Source organism: Mauremys mutica, chromosome 1 (assembly GCF_020497125.1).
Source record: "Mauremys mutica isolate MM-2020 ecotype Southern chromosome 1, ASM2049712v1, whole genome shotgun sequence".
Classification (NCBI taxonomy): domain Eukaryota; kingdom Metazoa; phylum Chordata; order Testudines; family Geoemydidae; genus Mauremys; species Mauremys mutica.
In genome coordinates this window covers 68,913,265-68,928,317 of record NC_059072.1, presented here as the reverse complement: position 1 = coordinate 68,928,317, position 15,053 = coordinate 68,913,265, and positions in this window count along the sequence as shown.

Below are 15,053 nucleotides of genomic sequence, written 5' to 3'. Positions count from 1 at the left end.
CCTGCCACATGTAATATCAGCTTCAACGTCTGACGTTTTGACATCCTGATGGATTCCAAGAGCAACTGCTGGAATCCACTGACAAATCAAGCCATACCGGAAGCTGGCAGTGTTTGTGGTAGACTCAGTCAATTATTCCAGAGGGGCACAAGAAAGCAAATGCCTGTGTAAGGAGGGCAGCTCAAGAAGGAGGGGAGAGACAGGAAAACCAAATTAAGCTACTACAGTGTGCACACTTTAAATGATTTCCCTCTCTACCCTCTGCTCTTTTTTTTTTGACAGTTTCGCTGTATTTGTTTTTCAATCTGCTCACTCTCTGCTTTCATTTCACCTTATTTTTAATCCCATTCTCTCTGGCCCCCTTGGCTTCTTTTTACATAACATTTCATAAATAGATTGCAAATCAAAAAATGTCTGAGCTGAACTCTCAAACCCATGATGTGAAGAGTGGGTTTGAAGTTTCAGGCTAGTCTGGGTTTAGGGGCCCAATTCTGCTCCAATGTCATCAACATAAAAATCTATTGACTTTGTTAGGAGCAGGAATGGGATCCTAGTAAGGTCACTACTCTAGGAGCATCTGTTCCCATACATCCCAGGCCTCAGGCAAAGACACAGTGTTTGTGTCCCAAAAAGGATAAACTTATCCTCTTCTTCAGAGAACAGGTACAGATTACAGACCTGTTAGTCAATCCTTGCTACAATTTCTGAATGTTCTGTACAGTTTGGCCTCACAGCCAGAGGAAAGGTATCAGTGTAAAAACAACAATAACAACAACAAAAAAAGATCTGAAAGAAGGAAAGACAATAGAAGGAAAAATCAATCAAACTGAAATGGTGGGGGGAGGGAAGTAAGCAATCTTTGTTCTCAGTTCTGTGGGTGCAGCTGTAGCTATTAGAAGATAATCCCCAGTTGTTCTCTTCTTTGACAGCTTGATATGTGTGAGGATTTAGACTGTAGAGAATGAAAATGTCACACTTATACCTTAAGGCTTGTTCTCATATGGCTGAGTTTGATGTGATTTGATGGCTCACAAGGCTGGTTTAGAATGATCGTAGGCATGTTCAATACCTGACCTTCCAAGGACTTGCTGGTGGCCTGAGAGCGCAAAACATACTGTATAACATTCTCCCCTCTCCAGTGCTGACATCTGTCACCTTGGCACTTGTTTGAAAAAGAAAACAAACTCAGAGCTTTAAAAGGCATTTCTTTGCAAACTATTTTGACACATAGATATGAAATATTTATATGCAGAAAAGAATAGAACTTTAATTTAAAAAAAGGAAAACACTGTTTATTTTAGAAACTGTTACTAGTGTATGGGCCATTTGTTGTAACTTGTATGCTGTGGTAAGCACATTAACATTGACTTTATGATACAGAGTAAGCAAATTGTTTCTGTAAGCACTTAAATACACAATTGACCTTTCATATCAGGAAGTGGTTCCTTCTACAATAATGTAGGACTATCATGGATTTGACAGTTCTAGTCTACTTGACTTAAAAGTATTTCACACACAACTATTAGAAAAAATCCCTTAGTCTAGTGAACAATTGCCTTTGTGTTATATTTGAGTGTAAGATATAATCAACCTGAATTTGCAGCTGATTCATATCAGCTTCCTAATACAAAACAGGGTCCCAATCCTGCCATCACTTATACATGTGCTTAATTTTATGCATGTGATCAGTCCCCTTGAAATCTTGAGAGGAAAGTTAAGCACATGCAGAAGTGTTTGTAGGATGGAGAGCCCAACATTAATCAGTCCCAGTATTTCTAGAGCAAATGCAAGATACCTAAATGATTGCCACTTTCATGGTATTTTTCGTATAAATATGTTGAGATGTTATGTGAAAGGCAGCCTCAGAGAATTTTGTGTCTCAAAACATTTCTGACACAGATCATTCTGTTCCATTAGGTAGAGGAAGCTGCAGGGGGAAAGTTGTGGCTCTGAAACAGGAGAAAAAGAAAGGAAAACAAGGTGGGACAAATCAGATTTGTTATGTTTAGCAAATTGTCCTGAAGCAGGCCATCTACTGCTTGCTATCACCACTGGAATAAGATGTAAAACATTTTAATCTATAGCAGTGCTTCAAGACATTACAGTGGTCTGGATTAAAAAGCCAACATTTACTAACCCAGTTAACAGTTATTTCCCATTGTAAGGATAGTGTGAAACTGTGATGTTATCTCTATATAGTAACTTTTGCCAATGATTACTATTTAATTGCAAGCACTGTACTTGATCGAGTAAGGGATGTCTATAAAATGTGGGCCGAATTTATCCTTTGGAGCAAAAAGGCCTTTTGAGTCTACTGTTCATTTCTCCACTTAGCACATTACCTATCTAGAAACAACTAGCTTTGCTGGAGATGATGACTTTTAATAATTTTGGATAAGACTTCTTTTTGATAGCACAAGATAATTTTGACTCAGTAGAGCTCACAAGTCTTATCTACATCTATGGTGTATTAGAGCCCTGTTGAAAGTTGCATATATCTGAAAAATTTTCCCCTTAGGCAGCACAAGTTGTCTTCAGCCTAGATGACATGCTATGTTGCAGAGTATACCACCTCCACTCAGCAGTGGAAAGGTAGTGGCCAAAAGTTGTTACCATCTGAAGTCTACCTGGTTTGAAACATGTGTGTCACTCCAGTCCATATCTGAGAGGACAGAGGTCAACAAAACAAATGTCACCATTGCTGGATATCATTTCAAAATTGATGTAAATTCTAATTTTTTGGCTCTCATTGTACTGTTGGGGTCAGTGCTTTCTAGAACCACCAAGTGCACGAGTTAGGAAATAAGCTTCAAACAAAGAACTACTGCCGATATCAGTCAACATCTGTTTTTAAAAATTATGAAACTTTTAGTATGTTGTTTCCAATCCAATAGTTTCCAGTCATAAATCTAGATGACTCCTGTTCAACAAGCTTAAATCGTTTTGTTTCACATTCTCATAAGGTGAGATGGAACTCTGAGAATTTTGTTAAAAAATAGAATTTTCTAAAATATTTTAAATTGTCCAACAAAACTTTCATTTCAGTGGAGTCTATGTCCCAGCTGTACTTTGAAAACTAGGCCTTTTGTTTAGTTGTCTAAATATGAATGTAGGGGTTTAATTTTAGGCACTCAAGCTTTGAAAAATGTGCCCCAGTTAACCTTAAAATTACTACTTTCTTCCTTTCTCTTCTCATACATTATGTAGATGTTTCACATTATTTCCTAAGACTTGCAATTCATTTAAAACAAAACATCTTAAGATGCTAGAGTAAATCTTTTTGTTATTTGGTAATGTATTTGATTAAGCTATACAAAGTTTGCGTCTTGCTTCTCCTGGAAACAACAATTAAGAAAATATTGAACTTACTCCTGTACATACTTCACAAAGTACTGGGTCCTTAGCTACAGAGATACACGAACTGAACCTTTTAAGAATATGTTCAACTTTACTTATAAGAGTAATCCTTTGGAAGCCAAATGGATCATTCATGTGAGCAAAGGTTGCATGTGATTACATGTTTGCAGTACTGTGGTCTAAAAAATTTAGTAGGCATAGAGGCTCTGTTATCCATATACCTGAACAGGTGTTTCCTCCCCTCCCAGATCACTCAACTACATCCTATTCAGCACAGTATGTAAATACTTAAATTAGCACACACTTAAATTCCCTGCTAAACAAGTAAGGAGACAAGATAGATTAGGTAATTTCTTCTGAAAGCTTGTCCCTTTCACCAACAGAAATTGGTCTAATAAAAGATATTGCCTCGTCCATCGTGTCTCTCTCTAATATCCTGGGACTGGCATGGCTACCACTACACTGCATGCAAACTAGTAAGGTAGCACACTGGCAGAGCAACATGAAGAAACTTTTACTACTAAGGCCTGTACTGCAAATGTTCTATGGATGAAAAGGAATGAAAGGGTCATCAGACTAATGTGTTTCATGAAATTCATTCAATCTTATTTTTTTTTTTAAATTAATATACCAAAAGCAGTAGTTCTTAGCCAAATAAATGATTTCACCTATCACTGCATGGCTGATTCTGCATACCACTACTGAAAGCAACAGTGAGGCAGCATCTTTAGGAGTATTGTAAAAATATGGCCTCACCTGGTATTTGAAGTATATTTTGTATTTCCAGAATAACTATAGGCATCTAGATAGCTTAGATATGTCAATGCCCAACCATCACCAGTATTCAAACAGTTAGTCTTCTAATTATCCTTCCAATCCTGAGAGTTTCTTCTAACCTGCTGATCTCCACTGAAATAATTGCTTATAGAAAATACAGAGCATTTAGGATATCAAAAAGTTATTTCAAATATCTTGTAAAGACTGGCATTAATGTAACGGATGATTGCTACAAATTCTGACTTAATAATAGCCTGTCTGGCTACTGGAGGCAAAATGGTATCTACACAGAACTCTGGGTGTTTCTGTCTTCCTTTTGTTTATAGTGGCATTTTTTCAATATATTTACATATAGCAATAAAAATTAAACTTCTCTTGCTGTGTTGTTCAGTTTCAATGAAAGAGAGATGGTGATTGTTATGAAATTAGAGTGAATATGTAAACCACTGACTTTTAAGGCAAGCACAGAGTTTCAAGTCACTATATTTCTCTCTAAATCTGGCCAATATTTTATTGTTAACATACACGTGGTCTCATTTGGGCAAAATGATTCCAATGCCCATAATTATTCACAGCTTTTAAGCACGCAGCTATTCTTTACTCAAGAGACTGGACAACAATTCCATTTCACAACTCTTTGAGGTTTTAAAATTTGTTTGCATTCTGCATTGGAATGAAAACAAAATATTTCCAACATTATCAAAATGTCTGGGTTTTTTTAACCCAATGGTCAAGTTTTTGATACCTTTCTCACACATCACAAGTGATCACTTAGCCCTGGTCCTCCAAAAACCTTCCGAACAAAACCACAGTCGATACTGATACTTCTCTGTGAAATGTTTCTGCTTCAACGAAACAGTCTATTCTGGCAAAAATACATTTTGCCAAAAATGTTCTGACCCTGCTCTACCCAAGAGTCTTTTACAGTAGAACCTCTGAGTTTCAGACACCTCGGGAATGGAGATTGTTCATAACTCTGGAATGTTCGTAACTCTGAACAAGATGTTATGGGATGCTTTCCAGGGCGGACTGCTGAGAGCAGGGGCTCATAACTGTGCCTGTGAACTTCAGCGTCTCCACCTCCTACCTGTACATGGCTGCCCAGTGAGTGGGAGTGTGCACAGGCAGCTGGTTCTAGCCCCCTGGCTACAAGGGGTGATGACTGAGGCACCTAGGGCACTGCAGTGTCAGTGGGCACGTGGTGCAGGCTGTGGCTCATTAAAACTCGGCTGCTCCTACAGAGCACAGCATGCAGGCAGGAGCTTGGACTCCAGCTCTAGCAGCAAACACTCCGGCCAGGTTCCAGCAGGAGCTCAGGAAGTTTTGGGGGACTGTACCTGTGGCTTATAGGAAAGCCACAGACCCAAACACTGCTCTTGCTCCACCCGCTCAGGGTCTCTCATCAGGGCCGCTCAGAGGATTCAGGGAGCCTGGGGTCTTCGGCAGCGGGGGGTCCTTCCACTCCGGGACCCACCGCTGAAGTGCCCCAAAGACCCGCAGCAGGACCCCCCGTCGCCGAAGACCCAACACTTCAGCGGCGGGTCCCGCTTCGGCGGTAATTCGGCAGCGGGGGATCCTTCCGTCCCGGGGCAGAAGGACCCCCCGCCGCCAAAGACCCAGAGTGGAAGAAGCTCTGGGGGCCCAGGCCCCATGAGAGTTTTCCGGGGCCCCCAGAGTGAGTGAAGGACCCCACTCCTGGGGCCCCAAAAAACTCTCGTGGGGGCCCCTGCTGGGCCCCGGGCCTGGGGCAAATTGCCCCACTTGCTCCCCCCTTGGCGTCCCTGTCTCTCACAGCTGTGCTTGTGAAACTCAGCGTCTTTACCTCCTACTTGTAAGTGGCTGCCTTCCCCACCCCCCACGTGCAAGTAGCGGGTGGGGACAGGCAGCCCAGTTGTGTCTACCTTTAAGATGCAATACCGACATAGTACAGTACAGTATTTGCTGGGTTTTTTGGGGGTGGGGGGGTTGAGGGGGGAGGTTGGGGGGGGGGGAGTTGTCTCCATTGCTGCCTGATTGCTTATTTCCGGTTCCACATGGTGTCCAGTTGACCAGTCAGTCCGTAACTCTGGTGTTTGTATCTTTGAGGTTCTACTGTACTTTTAAGCTGATTTCTTTGCACATTGTGGGCCCAGTTGTGCATTAAGAAATCTTTGACATCAATGAGATGATTCATGTAAGTAAGTGCTCACTATTGTGATTAAAGGCTGCACAACTGGGCCTTGGCTGTTTTTCTTTGACTTTATCTTGGTTTCCCTGCTGATCTTCAGAATTGAATTCTTTACTTGAGATCCTGGCTAAGAGTTCGACTTTCCTCATGTGTACATGTTTCCCTCAGTTGGCAGGTTTTTATTTAGACCTTCTCAATTAGTTGGCCTATTGTTTCCCATGCTGAATTGTCAGCAAGCAGAGACATACTTACTGAGGGCGATGGGGCGGGAGGGGCAGAGAGCTGGATCTTCTGCTCATCTCACTTGTAGGCAACCAGTTCATCCAGGACCTGTCACTTAAAGTCAATCTGCTGGTTTTGTAAAGGGCATGCAATCTCAGAATTGTGTCCTCTGAGGATGTTGCATCAAACAGGTGTCTAGAATTGGAAACTATTCACATGTGGACCAATATAACCACAGCGGCAGCTCAGTGGGGTGGGAAACAACTAGCCAATTTAATCTACAAGTAAAAGGTTAATCTATCTAGAGTGGGCAGAAGGAGGGAATGTGAAGGAATGGAGCAAAACTAAGCCAGAAGGGTCTCATAGGAGAAGAATTATGATTGTCTATTCCCTCAGAACTGGGTCCCATTTTTTAGTTGCTTTGCTTTTTTCTTCCTCACGTATATTGGCTTCTCTGCCTAGTTCTGTTTGCAAAATCATTTCACATTAACTAACATTCCACAGCTTTCATCACTATCAAAGGGAGAGGAAGTGCACAGCTCTGATGGGAGAATCAATGGCAGCATGACAACGATCCAACAAAGCTCCCAGTGGAATGGGGGGGGACATGGAAAGCGTACTTCAGGGCAGGTATTCTAGACATATGTCCCAAGATCCATGGGTCAGATTCCTGGGGTTATTGCCAGATTTAGCAATAACAACCACTTACATTGAGAAGGCCCTTTGGATTGGAAAAAGCTAGAACCTTAAAGTTTTGAAAATGAAATCTTAGGTTCTGTAGAAAGGAGTAAAAAAAAAGTGTTAAGACTCTAATGTTCATACTTGGCAATTCTCTTGAATAGATCACATCATATGTTCCATAAAAAACAGTTGTCAATGAAAAATGGCTTTTTAATGAGAAATTTTCACAAAAAAATGTTCATCTTGGCTAAAAAAAGAAAAACCAAATTCTGATTGATCAAACTCTATTATCAGTATTTAATATATTATGGCTTAAGATTTTTCCTTGAAAAAAATATAAAATTTAAATTTAAAAAAATCATTTAAAAATAATTTAAATTGTTCGGCTTCCTTTCCTTTGGAATCCCTGATTTATGCAGTGGAGGTATGTGATGCCCAAAAGTAGCACAGTGGGTACATATAAAACAAAGATCAATTTACAGCATGTACTTACAGTATCCCAATTTCCATTTTCATGGTCTTCCATTACAAAAATCAGACATGCAGTAATGGTGATCATGAATGTCAGTCCCTGCCTTGCAAAGCTAACTATTATTCACTGATTGTACTGTGCCTAGCACAACTGGTCTCCAGTTTAGGGGAATATCAAGGATGTGAATAGGGAGATGGCCAATAGGGTTGAGGAAGGAGGCTCCCACAACTTTTGCCTAAGCTGAGGATTCAGATCATTGCTTTGCAATACACTGTTGGCCATCGGATGAGATTGGCCAGATAAGTTAACAAATAACTGACCACAATTTTCTTTGATAGTCTTTGAATGCTGAATTCAGTCACACTATCACAGTTGGAGGAACATCCAGTTAATTCATAGGACAAATTTATAGGAATACTTCCATTGAGAATGCTCCTATTTTCCCCACCCACTTTTCACTTCCAGCTCTCAAAAGTCTATTTCACTTTTCTTCTCACAGAGGAAAGCTGAATGAAATTCCTTTTGGAGCCTATCAGTACTGCTTCCAGTTTAGAAAAAGGGGTGATTGTTAAGTGATGAGGTATTTCTTCTCTCACTCAAAGAACTGAGTATTCTGTGTCCAAGACTCTAATAGACTGCAATGCACAAGTGCTAATCTTAGTTTCCTCTAAGCTGCACGGCCGCATGGCCACACAGCAGGCTATTAAGGGCCGCACAGACGGGGAGAGGCGCCTCTCCTGCAGCCCCAGCCTCGGAGCTGCCACAGCCAAGGAGATACGCCTCTTCCCCGGCCCCAGGCTGCTGCAGTGAGAGAGATCTTGGGGAAGTCCTCTCTCCCCACTGCAGCCTTGTGGCAGCCTGCATCCTAAATCCCTCATCCTTGGCCCCACCCTAGAACCCACACCCCCAGCCAGAGCCCTCACTCCCCTCCCTGCACCCCAAACTTCTGCCCCAGGCTTGAGCCCTTTCCCACACTCCAAACCCCTTGGCCCCACATATTGGGTGCACATAACAAAATTCATTCCGCACATGGATGTAAAAAATTAGAGGGTTCCAATGTGAATTGATCCAGGCCATTCCATGTTCCTGCCCTGGGACATCCTTAGGATTTATGGGGCCCTACACAGTATTATTAAACTGTTGTGCCTATGCTCCACTGAAGGCAGTCCCCAGCTGGCACCACTGACCCCAGTGTGTTGAGGGGGCACAGCCACCACCCTCACCCACGGACCCCCAGGAACCCTCCCCTCATTGCTGACATACACCAAGCTTCGTATGCCCAGTCACTCATGCCCCAGTTTGTATTCACACTGTGCTTTGGCTTGTTTCTGTCTGACTTTATCTGGTTTCTATCACTGAATTTAAAAGCTTTCCCATATTTGTCATGTTGAATAACTCTTAACAGTTTTTTCTTCTGTATATTAAAGTCATTGTGTCTTACTCTATTTCTCTTTTTCTCACCTCTAATTACATTACATTTGTTGTAATCTAAGATGCAGACTCCTTGGGGGAACATTAATAGCAGAATATTTGATTTTTCTTTTTTAAGTGTGTGTTGTAAATCAGAGTCCCGGTCTCTCACTGGATATATTGCTGATATACTCTTGTGGCATATTGGTTGTATTATGTACTTTTGCATTTCTGCAACATTATATAAAATGTTAATAAAAGGAGTAAAAGGCTTTAAATTTTAATATAGTAGTATCTATAAACCAAACTCACTATATACTCAATTATGTTTTTTCTAAAACTATCTGTGGTTTTTAAATCAAACAATTTCACTTAAAACTTGCTAATGGTGTACCTGATGAGAATTTAGAAAACATGTAGCTTCTTTCATGACTAATAGATATGAATTACCCATAATTTCAAACCTGATACTAATACTAATAACAGCATCACATCATTGAAATGAACTCCCAACTCATGAAGCATTATCATTGCAGGCATCTGGCAAATTGGTTGTTAACTTCTAACACAATTGATATGCCTTTTATTATTGCAATATTCTGTTTCAACAAAAGATTGCCCATTTTCTTTCCAGCAATGAACCATTTTAATGATTTTTATGTAGAAATCTAGCTAATGAAAAATAATGATAGAGGACTCTGAATTTAGCTCTTTATCCTCTGTTCCAGCAGTATTCATTATAATAGCACAGAATAGTCATGAGGATGTCATGCAGGTACCCTCCAGTCTCTTTATAAGGCTCTCCATTATAGCTGGAGAGATGAAATATTATCCTAATATGATGAGACTACCCTAGAATTTTGGGATTGCCAAGCAAATAGGTGTGTTAGAGTTTATTTCTGTTCAATCCTGAAAATGCCTTACCTGATGCATTCATCTCTCCCAGTTACTGTTCTCCCCTGATTTGAGAAGCCAAATGAGAGCCCTAACATAGGCTAGGAAGTTCTGAAATAAGGCCAATAATATTTCCAGCCTAAAAAGATGCATAAAGTGCCAGAAATGTTATGGCAACCCATTATTACTACTATTGCTTTATTATTCTTTCACTGAGCATCAGCATGTGCCAACTAACAATAAGAAGAAATATAGGAATTTGCCATACCAGAGCAGATCAGTGGTCCATTTACTTGACTATCCTGTCTCCAGCAGTAGCCAATACCAGAGGCTTCTGAAGAAGGTGCAAGAAACCTCATGAGGGAATTTTTCATCTTAACACACATCAGTTAGGGATTAGTTTATCCTGAAGTACAAATGTTTATATATTATGTAAGAAATTTACCCTATTTAAAGTAATCTGATTTTCCACATACTGTCTAATCCTGTTTTTAAGCTTACAAAGTTCTTGGTATCAGTAATTTCTTATGGCAATGAGTTCTGTACATCAGTTATGAAGAAGGTAAAAAGTATTTTCTTGTATCAGAAATAAATTTGTTTTTCAGTTTCACTGGATGACCTTTTGTTCCTATAAGTAAGAGGATAATAGTACCTGGTTTACTGTCTTTGTCACTGATTAATTTGTATAACTGTCATTTCCCCTTTTTGTCTTTTCAAACTTGCTGAAATGATTCATTAGGATAGAGTTTAAAAAATGATATGATTGCAGCAAACTGGAAGATGGCCAATGTGCTTTAAACTTTTGCCATGTTGACAATTGACCTCTTATCCCTTCTTAGTTTTCAGACTCATTACAGTACTTTACCTTTCAACCAATTTACTACTTAGTTTCTTTAATAGTGTTTTGTGATGAGGAATGTTAAATATCCAAATAAATTACACCATAGGTCAGTTTTCTTCATAGTGACACTCTCAAAGGACCAGATCCTCATCTGGTGTAAATTAGCATAGCACCAATGATGTCAGTGGAGTGATGTCAATTTACATGAGCAACGGATCTGACCAATAGACTGAAGAAGCATAATTTTCTCTCTCCTAGTTTACTCCAGTCATATCATGTTGTTCTAGGTGTTTCTTCTTTTTTAAAAACTCTATCCTTAATTTTCAGCTAGTTTAAGCAGTACTGAAGTAAGACTCAGTGATCTGCAATATCCAATGTGATTTTAAAAGATGGATATATTTGCTACCCTACAATTTTTAATGATAATGGATATTTTTGTTATTACCTCAGCCATTTAGTTTTTTCAGAACTCTGAATCCAATCTAGTCCTGAGAACTTACTGTTCACCAACTTGTTTCAGCACCTCCTATTAAAGTAGCATGTAGACACCATAAACTGAAATACAGGGCCTCCATGATAAAGTCCAGCATCTTGCTGAAGTGGCTTGTAAATAAATAAGACTAGAATTGATGTACTTGTGGAAAGTATGTAACTGCTACTTGCTGCAAGAAGAATGCAGTAAATGGCATGCTGTTCTGAGTTGGAATTAATGTAAGACTCTTGTAGCAAACTTTTCCATGTTTCATGGAAGAAATGTGTTAGAAGGGATTCAAAGGCGTTAGTTTGCAACCGAATAAGAGAAGATTAATTCATGCACAAAGGGTGGCATGGGAAAGGGTTTTTAAATGGCAATGGAAGAAGGATATAGGGAGCTGTTAGGCAGAAGGTTTAGGTTGAGTGAAAGTGTGGCAGCCACACTCTTGGCCATCACAGCAAGGACTGACCCAGAAGTTAAAAACATGAGCTGCTCCAACCTGAGCTAAGGCCGACTATAAACATTTATCTCCTCTGGGGAACGGCACAGAGGGGGACCTGTAACACACACTCACTGACAGGTTTACAAAAGGATTATGGGAGATGATGTGGAGGCTGAATTCATGGGGAGTAGAGAACTTTGGAAAATAGGGAAAACTTCTAGTGGGGAGTAAATAAGAATCCCAATGGACCTCCCCTTGAAAATACATTGTACATAAAATACTGCTGGTTCTGATAAAGAATTTTTTGACCTTTTCTATTTAGTTGTAAGTGTATTTTTGGTGTATATACAATGTAACTGCATAAAAACATTTTAAATAACAGATGGCCTTCTAAACAAGCATCTTCCCGTGTACTGTGTATATAAAGATAGGTACAGATTGCTTATTTTTGCTTTGACATAGCTCCATTGAATTCATCATTAGCACATCTTTGTTAAACTCAGTTTTAATAATAATGGCACTGTGTCTTATTGTGACAGCAATAGAAAGAACTTTGTGTTTAAAAAATATTAATAGGCCAATTATTTTTCTTCACTTTGTCACAATTAATTGATAAAGAAATTCTGTTTTGAATAGTGCAGCAATTAAAATTTGGTTGAGATTTTAATCTAAAATAGAGAGTGACGAGCATAAAAGCAGTTTTATATGCTCATCCTGACAGAGTACAGTACTAATAAAAAATGAAAGTGTATGTTAAATGTCATCTGTTAGTCTCTTAAGACCATTGCCCCATTCTGCTGACTAGCAAGTCCACTAGCACCAGGTCTTAAATCATATGTTAACTGAAGAAAATACCCTGAAGTCTAACTGTTAGTGGCTACATGCAGTAAATTCTATTAACCTATATCATGTTTCCTAGATGATAAAAAGCACTATACCATGAATCTTTTTCTAAATAGACATTTCAAAATTGCAAAGAAGGTATCAACGTTGTGAATCAGTCAAGACCACATTAGGAATTGTGGTACAGTTCATTACTCATGAGATGTTACACAGCATTAGAAGTTTCCATAGGCTTAATTTGACATGAAACCATCAAACTAAACTAAGTGATAAGAAAACAAACTTCAAATACCTTCCAAATAGATGTGAGTTTGTACACACTGAGACATGAATAGGTGGACTGTGATAAGAGAAGTGATGTGTTAATTTAGCAAAAAGCAATGTTAATGGCAATCCTTGTTTCTTCTTAGTTATTTAACTCACAATTAGTTAAAGGAAACAGTAAAAGTATGTTCAACCCCATATGGCACATATTGATACTGAATGCTTATTTGAGCTGGAAAAAACAACAAATAATTCTAATTCCTTTTTATTATATATAAATATGCAATTTACTATTAGAACTTCATGAACAATTTGCAGCAATTTATTTAGTGAATTTAGTCCTATTTCCTGTCTGCAGATTGTCCACAAACTATTAGTATGAATTTCTTCCCTGTTCAGAATGTTTTGATTCTTCCATGTGAACACATTTGAGCCTTGGGATGATTTGGGGAATCTGTCTATACACAACTTATGACTTCTGGTTATGAAACTGCTGTATCATGAAGTGCTTCAATGTGTAGTGCATCAGCCATACCTGCCAGATCAGGGGCAATGGGGGAGGGGCTCATTAAACCTTAATGGTCACCCATTGAGGTGGAAACGTTAGGACAACAGATTGACTACATCTAGGAAACTAGAATTGGATTCACAAATGTATTTAGGTGCCTAACTTCCATTTATTTCAATGGAAATTAAGTATTCTTGTGAATCCCACCCCTAGTTCCTTCAGCTTGTCCGTTTTAGGCTCTGATCCTGCACTTAGACATTCAACCTGATGCTCTGTGCCATGCAACCAAATGGGACTGTTCACTGTGTGTACAGATAAATATGCATGTCAGTCTTTGCAAGGTCAGGCAAGGCCTTAGGGTACATCTACCCAGTAAAGAAAACCTGCAGCTGGCCCATGCCAGCCAACTCGGACTCACAGGGTTCAGGCTGCAGGGCTGTTTCATTGATGTGTAGACTTCCGGGTTCAGGCTGGAGCCCAAGCTCTAGGACCCTTCAATGTGGGAGGCTCCCAGAGCCCAGGCTCCAGCCCAAGTCCAGAAGTCTGCACAGAAAGGAAACAGCCCCACAGTCCAAGCCTCCTAAGACAAGTCGGCTGGCATGGGCAAGCAACTGGGTTTTCTTGTCTGATATACCCTTTGATTGTTAGCTCATTGGGGCAGGAATTGTACCTTTTTGTGCTTCTACAATGCCTAGCACATTGTGGGCACTACCAGAAACAATTAATAACAAAAAGTAATACTTAGGTAATAGTTTAAGCCAAGCTGGGAGAGACCTGTGTTTTTGGCCCTGAAGAACACTGGTTCCAGGACTGGTTTCTGAGATGTATGTCATTCATTCCATAGTGCATGTCTGTCTGTGTCACACTGAGTCATTGTAGTATGGAATCAGAATTCATACCCAGAAATGGCATGGGAATCTGTATGGGATCCTATACATGCAGGCCAAGGGGATGTTTGAACTTAAAGTTCAGGCAGCCCCAGGCAAGGAAATGGAGTTTGAGGCTGAGGGTGTAGTAGTTTATGTGCTGCCATGTCATGATAATAATACCAATAAAAATAACTAAGTTGGTCTGTTTCCTCCTCAGAATCCTACTGTTGTTGGGACCTAGATACTATGGGTGAAATCCTAGCTCCATTGATGTCGGTGGCAAAACCCCAGTTGACTTCACTGAGGCCAGATTTCACTTGATGACTACAAAGGAATAGAATAAAAACAAAAATTCCTGTCAGAATATACCCTACATGTAGACCCGACTCACTACTGTGACCATTTCAGGAAGGCAGTATTTAGTGAGACAGCTTCTGAGACCTAGCTTCCCCCTGCCCACCATGCCCTCTTTTTTTTCTTTTTTTTTTGAGCGATTGGAAGAATAAAGCATGTTTGAGAATGCTTAGTTTGTATACATTAATTTCTCCTATTCTTCCCCCACAACTCAGGTAGTGAAGGGGAAGTTTTATCCCTTTAACAATTGAGAGAACCTGACAAAGGGAGTACATCGTCTCTATTTTTTTCACTTACAATGTCAGTTCATAGAATCATAGAATCATAGAACTTAAGATCAGAAGGGACCATTATGATCATCTAGTCTGACCTCCCGCAAGATGCAGGCCACAAAAGCTGACCCACCCACTCCTGAAATAATTCTCTCCCTTGACTCAGCTGTTGAAGTCCCCAAATCCTGATTTAAAGACTTCAAGT